The following is a 14,053-nucleotide window of genomic DNA, read 5'->3' on the forward strand; positions in this document are numbered from 1 at the left end:
CAAAAAAAAAAAAAAAAAAAAAAAAGAATACAGACAAGCTTAATTCTCACACCTTTATTCCCTTCGAGGTCTCATCTTACTGAGGTGAAGATGACCCACTGATTTTGTGCAGGCTCTGGGCTTTGATTTTTGAGTCTCTGACCCCACAAAAACTTTCAAAACTCAAGTTTATGTTGTGAAGTTCTGCCCTAAGGCAAAAACAATTCCCATTTCTGTAATCCAAGTTCCTGTTTTCCCTTTAATATTACCCATTTCCTATCAGCCTTTCAAAATTCGTATTCTATCAACGTTTTGGTATTTTTATATACGTTTTTACAATAATAGAACATTCTTACTTGTTTTCAGTAAAGAAGGCTAGCCTCATCAACTCTGAAAACATGATACCTTAAAACAATGTTCTTTTTGTTGTTGCTGAGTTGTCTCCCAGGCTGGAGTGCAATGACACGCTCACAGCCACCCCAGCGTCAACCTGCTGGGCTCCAACGATCCTTCCGCCTCATCCTCCCAAGTAGCCGGAACTACGGGCGCACACTACCACACCCAGCTAATTTTTTTATTTACTGTAAGGTTGAGGTCTCTGGCCAAGTTGTCCGGGCTGGTCACGAACCTGCGGGCTCAGGCAATCCACTCGCTTCAGCGTCCCAAAGTGCTGGGATTACAAATTCTTTATTCTCAAGAACAATTTATGAATTAGTCATAACTATCCCAGATTGCGAGGTTACAAATTCCCAATTCAAACAAAATCAAGTAAAAAAATTAATTTGCACTGCTTCATTTAAGTCTAAAGGTTGTACTGACTCCGTATACAGCTAGATCCAAAAACACAAAATATATCACTAGAGTTCTCTCTCCTTGAGCAGAAGAATCTCATCCCTAAGATAGACATGACAGCCAAAGGCATCTTCATGCTTACCACATTCCTCTACTATGATCCCAAAGGCAAAAGACTATCATATCTTCCCATTAGTTTTTGCACAAAAGATCTGGGCATTTGTGTAACGAGAATACCCCAAGCGTGATTACTAAGGCTAGTCAGAACAAGATTACATGGCTATGAAGTACTGTGGTTTTTTTTTTATTTATTTATTTATTTATTTTTTAGTCACAGCCTCGACCTGCTGGGCTCAAGCAATCCTTCCAAGTAGCTGGAACTACAGGCTAGTGCCACCACACCCGGTTAATTTTTTTTTTTAGTTATTGTAGAGGTGAGGTCTCGCCAAGTTGCCCATGCAGGTTTCGAACCCATGGGCTTAGGCAATCCTCTCACCTCCTCTCAGTCGCCCAAAGTGCTAGGATTATAGGTATGAGTCATGGTGCCCAGCCTTAAGTATTGTGATTATACAAGCACATCAAAAAACAAAAAACAAAAGCTGTCTGAGTGTGTTATATCTTCTTTCTCATTTTTACAACTTCCTTAACTCTTCCATTCTGAACTGTTTTTTTGACTTTCGTCATTCTTTTGTTTCCCCGCATCTGATTTTAGTTTTTTTCTATGACTTTCAAAGATAACTTAATTGACCTCTTACTGTTTCATTTTTTATTCTGGTTGGTTATTGCTTAATACATGTGATATATCTTTAATCTCTGAAAACAGACTCTAACCATTCTGTAAAATCTTGTGTTTCTTGTTGGAGATTCATTTCAGGAATTAGATTTAACTGTGTCCTTACTCTTCTGATATGTACTTCCTCAACTAATTCCATAAAATTTATTTGACCACACTTCTGCTTTAACCTAGTGATCCTGCATGTTATACCGAACAGCACACACTAGAAAGTATTTTATAGTAATGAGTTAAAGGAAGAGAACTCTTGAGGAGTTACACAAACTATTCTCACTCTAACGAAAACTAAAGTTCTTAGTATTTTTTAATATGCCATTCTCTAAAATACTTTTTAACTTTCAGTATATTTCTGCTTCAAAAAACAAGTGATCCTGTGAGGTGCGGTGGCTCATGCCTGTAATCCCAGCATTTTTGGAGGTGGAAGCAAGAGGATGCCTGAGCCCAAGGGTTTGAGACCAGCCTGGACAACTTGGCAAGACTTCATCTCGACAGTAAGTCAGAAAATTGGCCGGGTGTGGTGGCACGCACCTATGGCTCCAGCTACTTGGAAGGCTAAGGTGGAAAGATCACCTGACCCCAGCAGGTAGAGACTGTGGTGGCCGTGAGCATGTCACTGTACTCTAGAGCCTGTGCAACAGAGTGAGATTCCAATTAAAAAAAAAAAGTGATCCCAAAGGATCAGATACTGGGCAGGTACTATACATTCACCTTTTTAAGAAACTTACATCCAGGCCCTATTTTTTTTTCACGTTATATCATTTTCAACGAGCATCTTTCCATTTCAAATGTACAACATACCATCTTAGATCAAGAAAAAATTCAAAGCTGGGCATGGTGGCACACGCCTATAGTCCCAGTCACCTAGGAGACTGAGGTGGGGTGACTGCTTGAGCCCAAAGTCAGGCTGCTGAGAACTATGCGTCACTGCACCCCAGCCTGGGCAACAGAGCAAGACTCCAACTCAAAGGCTACACACACAGTTAATTGCTTAACAAGGGACTACAGAGCCGGGTGTGGTAGCGCATGCCTGTAGTACAGGCTATTTGGAAGGCTGACTTGGAAGCATCACCTGAGCCCTGCAGGTCGAGGCTGCAGCGGCCGTAAGTGTGCCACTGCACGTCAGCTTTGGCAACAGAGTGAGACTCCAACTCAAAAAAAAGGCGGGGGCAGACTACAACTTATATCTCCAAATCCCAAATTGCCTCTCTTGTACACAATAATAATCAAAGGCAGCTTTAGGAAAAAACAAGAATGATCACAGTTATTCAACTGTAATACTAGGCAATTTTTGAGCAGTAAATTAACTGCCACTCACCATAAACAACCTGAAGCAAAAATATATTTTTCATTCGTAAAGCAAAGATTACAGTGGACACTGAACAATACTTTACATATCAACATCAATCAAAATTTATGAAAATAAAATATCTGGTTCAAAGAAAATAATATGAATAGGTTACAGGCCAGTTATCTAGATGAACACATTACTTATGTCATAAAACACTGATGACAGACACCGTCGGGCAAACTTATCTCTTTTAACAATGAAAGCCCTAAGTTTAAACAACAGTTTACATAAGTGAAATCTTAGACCTACCTCCTAAAGACTGAAGACCTACTCGACGAGGAGGAAAAGGATTTAAACTAATTAGAGCCACCAGGCCCATTATTTTCTTCTGCACAAATTTCTGCAGAGTGCTAAAGTTTTCACATTATTTTTACTTGAAATAAGCAACTAAGATCTACACTGCTGGTGGGCACAATGGCTCACACCTGTAATCCCAGCACTCTGGGAGGCCAAGGCGAGAGAATTACTTGAGCCCAGGGAGGGTTCAAGACCAGCCTAGACACCATAATGAGACCTCAGGTCCACAAAAATTAAAAAATACAGAGGGTGCCCAAAAATATATATACATGTTTAAGAAAGGAAAAAACTATTAAAATTGTAATACAAAAATAAATAAATAAAATAAAAAAATAAATAAATTGTCATACTCAATATATACCAATAACATAAGATGAATACAAGTCACACTTGGTAGATGGTTGCACAGGCCAATTCTATTGTCCTACCTGTCACCTGGTGACACTAGCATTCATTTGTTTAACGCCATCTTTTGAGTGAATGTGTATACATTTTTTGGTATCCCCGGTATGGGTGTGTGTGTGTGTGTGTGTGTGTGTGTGTGTGTGTGTAATTTAAAAAATGAAAAATAATTTTAAAAAATTAAAAAAAGATCTACATTGCACATTTACTTATTGTGAGCTAAATTTCAAGACTGCAAAAATCAGTATCTTTCCTAACTCAATATTCTGCATTGGAACAATAATCACAAAACCCCAGATCTTGGATTAAAACTGAGACAGCCTTCAAAATTAGCTAAAAGAACTACCGCTAGGACACTGTCTACGGAAGACAGTATTTAGGACAGGTAGTAGTATTCAATTCTGTAATTATCTAACAGGTTTAAGAGTTGAAAGACAGAATATTTTTACCAGAAAAATGTCCATCCCAACATAAGTTTTTGCTCCCGTTCCACAAAAAATGCAGAGATTTTCCTGTACTTGTGGATGCTCTTTTTCCTAAGCCAGTATTTAAGATCCACTATTTCATTCTTAGTTTTCCGGTATCTTCCAGTTATCCTCATTCTTTGAGATCTAGTCTCAGGTTATTTTTGCATAAAAGGTAAAACTGTAAAACTGAAATTTACCAATTCATTTTACTAAGAGCCACTAAAGACAAGTTTCAACAAGATTGAAACAAATGCCGGGCTCGGTGGCTCAGCCTGTCATCCCGCGCCTTTGGGAGGCTGAGGTGAGTGGATTGCCTGAGCCCGCGGGTTCGAGACCCACCTGGGCAACTTGGCGAGACCTCATCTCTACAATCAATCAAAATGAGCCGGGCATGGTAGCACGTGCCTGTGGTTCCAGCTACTTGGAAGGCTGAGGCGGAAGGATCGCCGGAGCCCAGCAGGTCGAGGCTGCGGTGACCGGGAGCGGCTACTGCACTCCAGTCTGGGCGACAGAGTGAGACTCCAACTCAAAAAAAAAAAAAAAAAAAAGTAAAAATTCATCATGCAAAACATTACACATTTTATCATAAATGGTACCTAAAAATAAGTGAAAAGAGTCTAATAGTTGAATTAGCTGACTTCATCCTAAACAGCATTCAGTTAGATCAAAAATAGTTTAGATTGCTTGGGCATGGTGGCTCACACCTATACTCCCAGCACTTTGGGAGGCCGAGATGAGAGAATTGTCTGAGCCCATGGGTTTGAGACCAGCTTGGACAACTTGGTGAGACCTCATCTCTACAACAAATCAAAAATTAGCCAGGTATGGTGGCGCGCGCCTGTAGTTCCAGCTACTTAGAAGGCTGAAGTGGGAGGATCGCCAGAGCCCAGAAGGTCGAGGTTGCAGTCAGCCTGGGCGACAGTGAGACTCCAACTCAAAAAAATATAGAGTTTAGATTATCATGTAATACGATATCTGGCAATCTTTTAGACTGCCAGAACTGTTCTACCTCTGAAATTGATGGAGGTATTTGATACCTCCACGTTCTGCCTGTAAGAACTAAGTAATAAAAATCTGTCTTTCTTTTTCTGACTTGGAGTATCACTCTGACGCCAGACCGGAGTGCAGTGGCACACTCCCAGCCACCACAGCCTCAACCTGCTGGCCTCAGGCGATCCTTCCAGATAGCTGGCACTGACAGCTGTGCGCCACCACAACCAGCTAATTTTTTGATTTATTGTGGAGAAGGCTTCTCACGTTGCCCAGGCTGGTCTCAAACCCGTGGGCTCAGACCATTCTCTCACCTCAGCCTCCCAAAGCTTATAGGTGTGAGCTGCCACACCCGACCAAAAAATCTGTTGTTGGCTGTTTTTGAGTGGGGCGTCTGACTCCATTGCCCAGGCCGGAGGGCAGTGGCCCACTCACAGCCGCCCCAGGGTCCACCTGCTGGGCTCAGGTGATTCTTCCACCTCAGTCTTCCAAGTAGCCGGAACTAAAGGCACGGGCTACCACACCTGGCTAGTTTTCTGATTTCTTGTAGAGATGAGGTCTTGCCAAGATCCCTGAGCTGGTCTTGAATCAGCGGGCTCAGGCAATCCTCTCGCCTCGGCCTCCAAAAGTGCTCAGATTACAGGCTTGAGCCACTGTGTCCGGCCCAAAACCTAGTTTGCAAAAGGAAATTTATTCATCCCTAAAATCCCAGACAAATTAAATTTCATCAGTTCAGACTGTGAACACAGAATTTATAAACGTCTTAGTTTTTTCAACATACTATCATTTGTTCTAATTATGTTCACTAAGTAGCTTCTATAGAAAATGTGTGTGGGGTTTTTGTTTTTGAAAGACTGTCTCTCGCTATGTTGCCCTGGCTGGTCTTGAACCATTAGGCTCAAAGGATGCTCCTGACTCAGCCTCCCAAGCAGCTGGGACTACAAGCATCCACCACCGGCCAGAGAAAATGTGGTTTTAATTTTAACTTTTTAATAAAACGGTGTTTAAGGTAGTTTGTCTTTTGAATAACACCAAAGAAATTAACTTAGTACCTTAATGTTTATTACAAAGGGTTGACATCTGGCTGGGCATGGTGGCTCACACCAGTAATCCCAGCACTTTTGGAGGCGAAAACAAGAAAACTGCCTGAGCCCAAGGGCTGTAGACCAACCTGGGCAACATGGCGAGACCTTGTCTGTACACTAAATCAAAAAATTAGCCGGCTGTGGTAGTGCGTGCCTGTAGTTCCAGCTACTTGGAAGGCTGAGGCAGAAGAATCGCCTGAGCTGCAGGTTGAGGCTGCAGTGGCCGTGAGCGTGCCCCTGCACTCCAGCCTGGGAGACAGAGTGAGACTTCAACTCAAAAAAAAAAAAAACCAAGGATATTCCAGCTCAAAATACTTAACCTGAGCTACAAACATAAAGAAGCACTATACAAACTCTCAAGTTGAGAGACAGTCTATAAAAAGACTGCCCTGTAATCTTCAAAAAAAGGTCAAGTGCACAAAAGTCAGAAGACTAAGGAACTGTTCTAAAATCAAGTATAAAAGAAACAAAATGAAGTACAAGAGAAGCAAGAAAACTGAGCAAAAGTGTGATCCTGAAACTGGGCACGGTGGCTCACACCTATAATCCCAATACTTAGGGAGGCAGAAGCGAAAGGATTATTTGAGCTCAAGGGTTCCATTCTAGCCTGAGCAACATGGTGAGACTTCGTCTCTACAATAAATAAAAAAATCAGTCAGGCATGGTGGCACATGTGCCTGTGGTTTCAGTTGCTTGAAAGGCTGAGGTGGAAGGATCACCTGAGCCCAGCAGGTCGAGGCTATGGTGGCCGTGAGCGTGCCACTGCACTCCAGCCTGGCCCACAGAGTGAGACTCCTACTCAAATAAAAAAAAAGAAAGAAAGAAAGAAAATGTGATCCTGGATAAGACTTGCAATAAATGACATCCATCATTGAAACATTTGGCAAAATTTGAATGGAAGCCTCTGGATGAAGGATTTTTATTTACTTTTCTTGTAAATTTCTTGAAAACTTACTATTTTGTAAGTTTAAGTGTTTCTTTTTCTTTTTTCTTTTTTTTTTTTTTTGAGTTGGAGTCTCACTCTGTCGCCCAAACTGGTCTCGAACTTCTGGGTTCAAGCGATCCTCCCGCTTTGCCCTTCCCAAAGTGCTGGGATTACAGGCGTGAGCCACTGCATCCGGCCCCGATTTTCCAATATTGTACCTTGTTAATTAATCATGGAAGTAAAATTATTGAAGCCAATGCCACCTCCACAAATGTTTCAGTTAATAATATTATCCATACTTAAAACAGAAAGGGAGATTAAAAAAACACCCTGGGTATAACAGTGGAACTAAAGATACAGATATAAGCTTCAGGTTTTCAATACGTGTAAGTAAGGACAGGCACAATGGTTCACACCAATCATCTCAGCACTTTGGGAGGTGGAGGCAAGAGGATTACCTGAGCCTAGGAGTTCAAGACTGGCCTGAGCAACTCAGGGAGACCTATCTCTACAATAAATCTGAAAATTAGCCTGGGGTAGTGGCTGTAGTGGCCTGTAGTTCCAGCTACTTGGAAGTCTGAGGCAGAAGATTGCCTAAGCCCACCTGGTCAAGGCTGCGGTAGCCACTGCACTCCAGCCTGGGCGACAGAGTAAGCCTCCAACTAAAAGAAGAAAAAAAAAAGTCCAACTTTATTTTTTAAAATGCACTGTTCACAAAAGATAGGCAACAGAGCAAAACTATTATGAACGTCAGCATTCTAACTGCACTCCAGTCTGGGTGACAGAGTGAGACTCTGACTCAAAAAACAAAAAGACATTTATTTACATATAAACTTTCCAAATACAAGTCTGATAAATCGAAAATGGCTTATTCCCAACTAACTGCTTTAATTACCACTGCTAAGCAAAACAATTTTAAAAATTAGAACTGTCAAAACAAAACACTGCTTGGAAACAAAGTATGTATACTTTGCTGGGAGTGGCGGCACACACTATAATCCCAGCACTTTGGGAGGTGGAGACGGGAGAATTACCTGAGTCCAGAGGTTCAAGACCAGTCTGGCAACTTGGCGAGAATTTGCCTCTAAAATAAATTTAAAAATTAGCTGGGCATGGTGGTGCACACCTGTGGTTCAGGCTACTTGGAAGGCTGAGGAGGAAGAATCGCCTGAGCCCAGCAGGTTGAGACTGCAGTGGCCATGAGTGTGCCACTGCACGCTAGTCTGGGTGACAGAGTGAGACTCTCTCAAAAAAAGAAGACTCAAAAGAAACGTTTACACCAGTGTTCAGAGCTGCATTATTCACAATAGTAGAAGGTGGAAACAATCTAAACTGCCATCAATAGATAAATGGGTAAACAAAATATGGCATATACACATAAGGGAATATTATTCAGCTTTAAAAAGGGGCTGAAGTTCTGATACTTGCTATATAACACGGAAAAACTGAACCCTGAAAATTTATGCTAAGTGAAATAAGCCAGACACAAAGACACAAGTACTGTGTGATTCCACTTATGTGAAATGTATGGAATAAGCAAACTCACAGACATAAAGTGGGTTAGAGGTTTCTGGGAAGGAAGAATGAGAAATTATTGCTCAAAAGGCACAAAGAAGGCTGGCTCACGCCTGTAATCCCAGCACTTTGGGAGGCCAAGGTGAGAGGGATGCCTGAGCCCACAGGTTCAAGATCAACCTGGGCAGCTTGGCAAGACCTCACCTCTACAATAAATTAAAAAATTAGCGGGTCATGGTGGCGCATGCCTGTAGTCCCAGCTACTTGGAAGGCTGGGGTGGAAGGATCGCCTGAGCCCAGTAGGTTGAGGCTGCAGTGGCCACGAGCATGCCACTGCACTCCAGCCTGGGCAACAGAGTGAGAGTCCAACTAAAAAAAAAAAAAAAAAAAAGAAAGAAAGAAAACTTTACTGTAACTGTTAGTTTTGCCAGGAACAGTGGCTCATGCCTATAATTACAGCACTTTGGGAGGCTGAGATGAGAAAATTGCCTGAGCCTGTGGGTTCAAGATCAACCTGGGCAAGTTGACAAGCTCTCATCTCTACAATAAATAAAAAAATTAGCTGGGCATGGTGGCACATGCCTGTGGTTCCAGCTACTTGGAAGACTGAGGCGGAAGGATTGCCTGAGCCCAGCAGGTCGAGGCTGCGGTGGTTGTGAGAAGCATGCCACTGCGCTCCAGTCTGGGTGACAGAGTGAGAGACTCCAATTTTTTTTTAAAAAGGTACAGAGAAGGCAACCCACCGTGGGAGCTTTTCTGTCCGGTCAATAAGTCCTGCTTTCCCAAAAAATAAAAATAAAAATAAATAAATACCAGGTACAGCAAGTTTCTGCTTGGAGTGATGAAAGAGTTTTATAAATATGGGTGAGGGTTGTACAACACTATGAATGTAATTAATGCCACTGAATTGTACACTTAAAATGCTTAGTGGATTATGTCTGTAATCCTAGCATTTTGGGAGGACTGCTTGATCCCAGGAGTTCGAGACCAGCCTGGGCAACATGATGAGACTTCATCTTTACAAAAAAAATCAAAACATTAGCCAGGAGTAGTGACATGCACCTATAGTCCCAACTACTCCAGAGGCTGAGGTGGAAGGAGATAGCCTGAGCCCAGGAGGTTGATCGAGGCTGCAGTGAGTCGTGAGAGTGCTGTTGTACTCCAGCCTGAATGACAGAGTGAGATCCTGACTCAAAGGGGAAAAAAATCACTTAGAATGGCCAAAAAAAGGAAAGAAGGAAGAAAAACAGGGGGGAGGGAAGGAAGGCAGGAGAAAAAAGCAAAGCTAATGAATCCTGTAGGGTCCATTTCTCTGTCCCTTTCTCATGGAAATAATATATGCCATCATTCTCCTATATCAAATTATTATTTCAAAATGAGACAATGCAATTTAAGTGTATTAAAGTTCAAGGTCAACGCCAGTTATTAATTTTAGTGCAGTTCCAAACCCTTGTTTATTTTCTTGAACACAATTTTGGTCTGAAAACTCAATCTAGACAAAACACTCTTCATATTCATGTTATAGACAACAGTAAGAGCTCTATATCTAGATATAACAAATTATTTATAATGAACAATATATAAGGCAAAGTTTTTCTCAAGTTTCATCAGTAAAACAGTCAATTTCTAGTAAAAACATTTGACTTTAATTTGTTTCTTTTTAGTGAATTTAACATTTAGGTGGGGCCTGGCCACAGGTAAGACAGCTAGCTTTTCTTAGCTCCTTTTTTTTTTTCTTTCCCAGTTGGAGTCTCACTCTGCCACACAGGCTGGAGTGCAGTGGTATGTTCATGGCCACCGCAGCCTGGACCTGCTGGGCTCAGGCAATCCTTCCGCCTCAGTCTTTCAAGTAGCTGGAACTACAGGCATATGCCATCATGTCTGGCTAATTTTTCTTGATTTATTGTAGAGATGAGGTCTCACAACTTGCCCAGGCTGGTCTTGAACCCCTGGGATCAGGCAATCCTCTCACCTCAGCCTTCCAAAGTGCTGTGGTTATAGGTGTGAGCCACCTTGCCAGGCCCTCTTAGCTACTTTAATTGTCCTTCAAAGGCAAATAAATTTCAATTATCCCTTAACTCTTTTACTCTAGTTCCTATTTCAAATATAGCAACATCTCAAGTGGGGGGGGGAAAGGCACTATCTCTAAAATTTATGGTAGCTTAAGATAGGAATAAGTGAGCTGGGTGTGGTGGCTCATGCCTGTAATCCCAGCACCTGGGGAGGCAGAGGTGAGAGGATTGCCTTGAGCCCAGGGTTTGAGACCAGCCTGGGCAACTTGACAAGACCTCTTCTCTATAATAATTTTTTTTTTTAATTAGCCGGGCTTGGTGACACAAGCCTGTAGTTCCAGCTACTTGAAAGCCTGAGGTGGAAGGATTCCCCGAAACCAGCAGGCTGAGGCTGCAGTGGCCGTGAGTGTGCCATTATACTCCAGCCTGGGCAAGAATGAAACTCTGACTCCAAAAAAAGGATAGGAAGAGGAGTGAGCATACATGTTGAGCAACCAGGTCCAGAAAGCTGTTTTTCAATTTTAAGTACACTACTTGTAAAGTAGACATGATTTAATTCATAGGATCTGTCTACTAACCAGACTCATTTGAACTAGATACCCTAAGTATCCAATTATACCATCACATAATCAAATGCAATAATTCTTTTAAAAATTATTTCGGCCAGGCACGGTGGCTCAGCCTGTAATCCCAGCACTTTGGGGGCTGAGGTGAGAGGACTGCCTGAGCCCGGGGGTGCGAGACCAGCCTGAACAACTTGGTGAGATCTTGTCTCTATAATAAATCACAAAAACTACCCGGGAGTGGTGGTGTGCATCTGTAGTTCTAGCTACTTGGAAAGCTGAGGCGGAAGGACCGCCTGAGTCCAGCAGGTTGATGTTGCGGTGGCTATGAGTGTGCTACTGCACTCCAGCCTAGGCGACAAGAGTGAGACTCCATCTCAAAAAAAAAAAATTATTTCAACCAGATGCAGTGGCTCACGCCTGTAATCCCAGCACCTTTCGAGGCTGAAGTGAGAGGATTACGTGAGGTCAGGAGTTCAAGACCAGCCTGGGAAAGATGGCTAGACCACATTGTTACAATAAAATTTTTAAAAATTGGTCGGGCATGGTGGTGTGTGCCTGTAGTCCTAGTTACTTAAAAGGCTGAGGTAGAAGGATAGCCTGAGCCCTGCAGGTAGAGGCTGCGGTAGCTGTGACCATGCCACTGCACTCTAGCCTGGGTGACAAAATGAGACTCCAACTCAAAAAAAAAAAAAACCTCACAATGAATGCCCCCACTACAAATTTGTTTTCCCACTCTTTTAAGTACGTTTAAAGTAAACTCTTTTAAAATCCTATATAGCTTTTCATCAAGTTACAACCAAAGATCAATGAGCCAATCCGCTAACCACTCTGACTATCCTTGGCTATAAGAAACTTGCCCTAACTTTCTCACTAGGCCAAAGTGTTTAGTAAAAAACAGAGAAGTAGAGCCAGAAGCAAGCACGCAATACGAATACAAGAATTATAGGAACAAAGAGGAAAAAAAGAAAAAACAAGTAAGAAAACTGCAGTGGTGAAAGTTCCAGGAAAGGCCAGAAGAAACACAGGACAGAGGAGGAAACAACGGAAAATGAAAACTATCAAGCCGGGCTCGGTGGCTCAGCCTGGAATCCCGCGCTTTGGGAGGCCGAGGTGAGTGGATTGCCTGAGCCCATGGGTTTGAGACCCGCCTGGGCAACTTGGCGAGATCTCATCTCTACAATAAATAAAAAAATTAGCCGGGCGTGGTAGCGCACGCCTGCAGTTCCAGCTACTCAGAAGGCTGAGGCCAAAGGATCGCCGGAGCCCAGCAGGTCGAGGCTGCGATGGCCGGGAGCGGCCCCTGCACTCCAGTCTGGGCCACGGAGTGAGACTCCGACTCAAAAAAAAAAACTATCACAACACCTTCACCACTTCCGAAGATTTATCTGCATGGTTTTTACACTGCACACACAACCCCCCTAAAACACTGCTTACTTTGATTCCCTCAGGCACACGTCTGTTAAGCATGTTTCTTTGTTGTATTGCTATGCTGTCATTTTAAATCCTGATTAAAAGATATGTCAGCTCCACAGTTATAATAAGCAATTGGTTAATCACACCTCCTACTTTCAGTTATTATCAATGAATAAGCTTAACTCTAACTAATACATACAACTTTTGACCAAAAATACTTCCAATGATGTTTAGTAGATTGTCATTAATAATTCTAGGTATTTATCATTTAGGTAAACTCCCTCAAAACACATTTCCAAAAACTGACATACTGTTCTCAGAAACTTCTCAAGCAGCTCTTCAAAAAACATTTTTCCTTAGACTTACATAAAAATGATTTAATCAGCATCTGATTAAGCCAATAAGACAATTTCATATTATACTACAACAGTTATGAAGGACTGCAAAAACTCCTGTTTATATAGCTTAAAAATGCATGTTTTCAATAAAGAATGAAACAAGGCCGGCGCAGTGGCTCACGCCTATTAATCCCAGTGCTTTGGGAGGCCAGGGTGAGAGAATTGCCTGAGTCCACAGGTTCGAGAACAGCCAGGGCAACTTGGCGAGACCTCATCTCTACAATAAATCAAAAAACTAGCCAGGCATGGTGGCGCGTGCCTGTAGTCCCAGCTACTCGGAAGGCTGAGGCGGAAGGATCATCAGAGCCCAGCAGGTCAAGGCTGCCGTGACCAGGAATGGCTACTGCACTCCAGCCTGGTCGACAGAGTGAGACTCCAACTCAAAAAAAGAAAAAAAATTGAAACAGCAGTAGAAATGAATTAGGTGGAGTGCAATGCAAATGACTGATCATCAGTAGCAACAGAAAAGGTTTAGTAATTTTTCAGTGTTTTATCTACAGTTCCTTTAGATATTAACAACTAGAGTAGTGAGACCGTGTCTTATATTTTATGTCGTGGAACACACATCTATCTCTGCATCATCAAAAATAGAAGGGCAACCCCTTTGGATCCCCTCCCACTGTGGGAGCTTTTCTGTCCTCTCAATAAATCCTGCTTTCTAAAAAAAAACAAAAAAACTAAAACTCTCTCTCAAGATTTGTCCCCATGAGAAAGAACTCCCAAAGGCTACCTTTTTTTGTTTTTCTGAGTCTCACTCCATCGCCCAAGCTGGAGTGCAGTGGCACGCTCACCCGCCACCCCAGTGTCGACCTGCTGGGCTCCTACGATCCTTCCGCCTCAGCCCTCCAAGTAGCCGGAACTACAGGCACACGCCACCACGTTCGGCTAATTTTTTTGATTTATGGTGATGAGGTCTCGCCAAGTTGCCCAGGCTGTTCTCGAACCCATGGGCTCAGGCAATCCTCTCACCTCAGCCTCCCAAAGTGCTGGGAGTACCAGCTTGAGCCATTGTGCCCGGCCCAAAGCCTACATTTTGTGTGTGTGTGTGTGTGTGTGTGTGTGTGTGTGTGT

The sequence above is a fragment of the Carlito syrichta genome, unplaced genomic scaffold (genome assembly GCF_000164805.1).
Source record: "Carlito syrichta isolate Samal-C Ts95f unplaced genomic scaffold, Tarsius_syrichta-2.0.1 Scaffold130659, whole genome shotgun sequence".
NCBI lineage: Eukaryota > Metazoa > Chordata > Mammalia > Primates > Tarsiidae > Carlito > Carlito syrichta.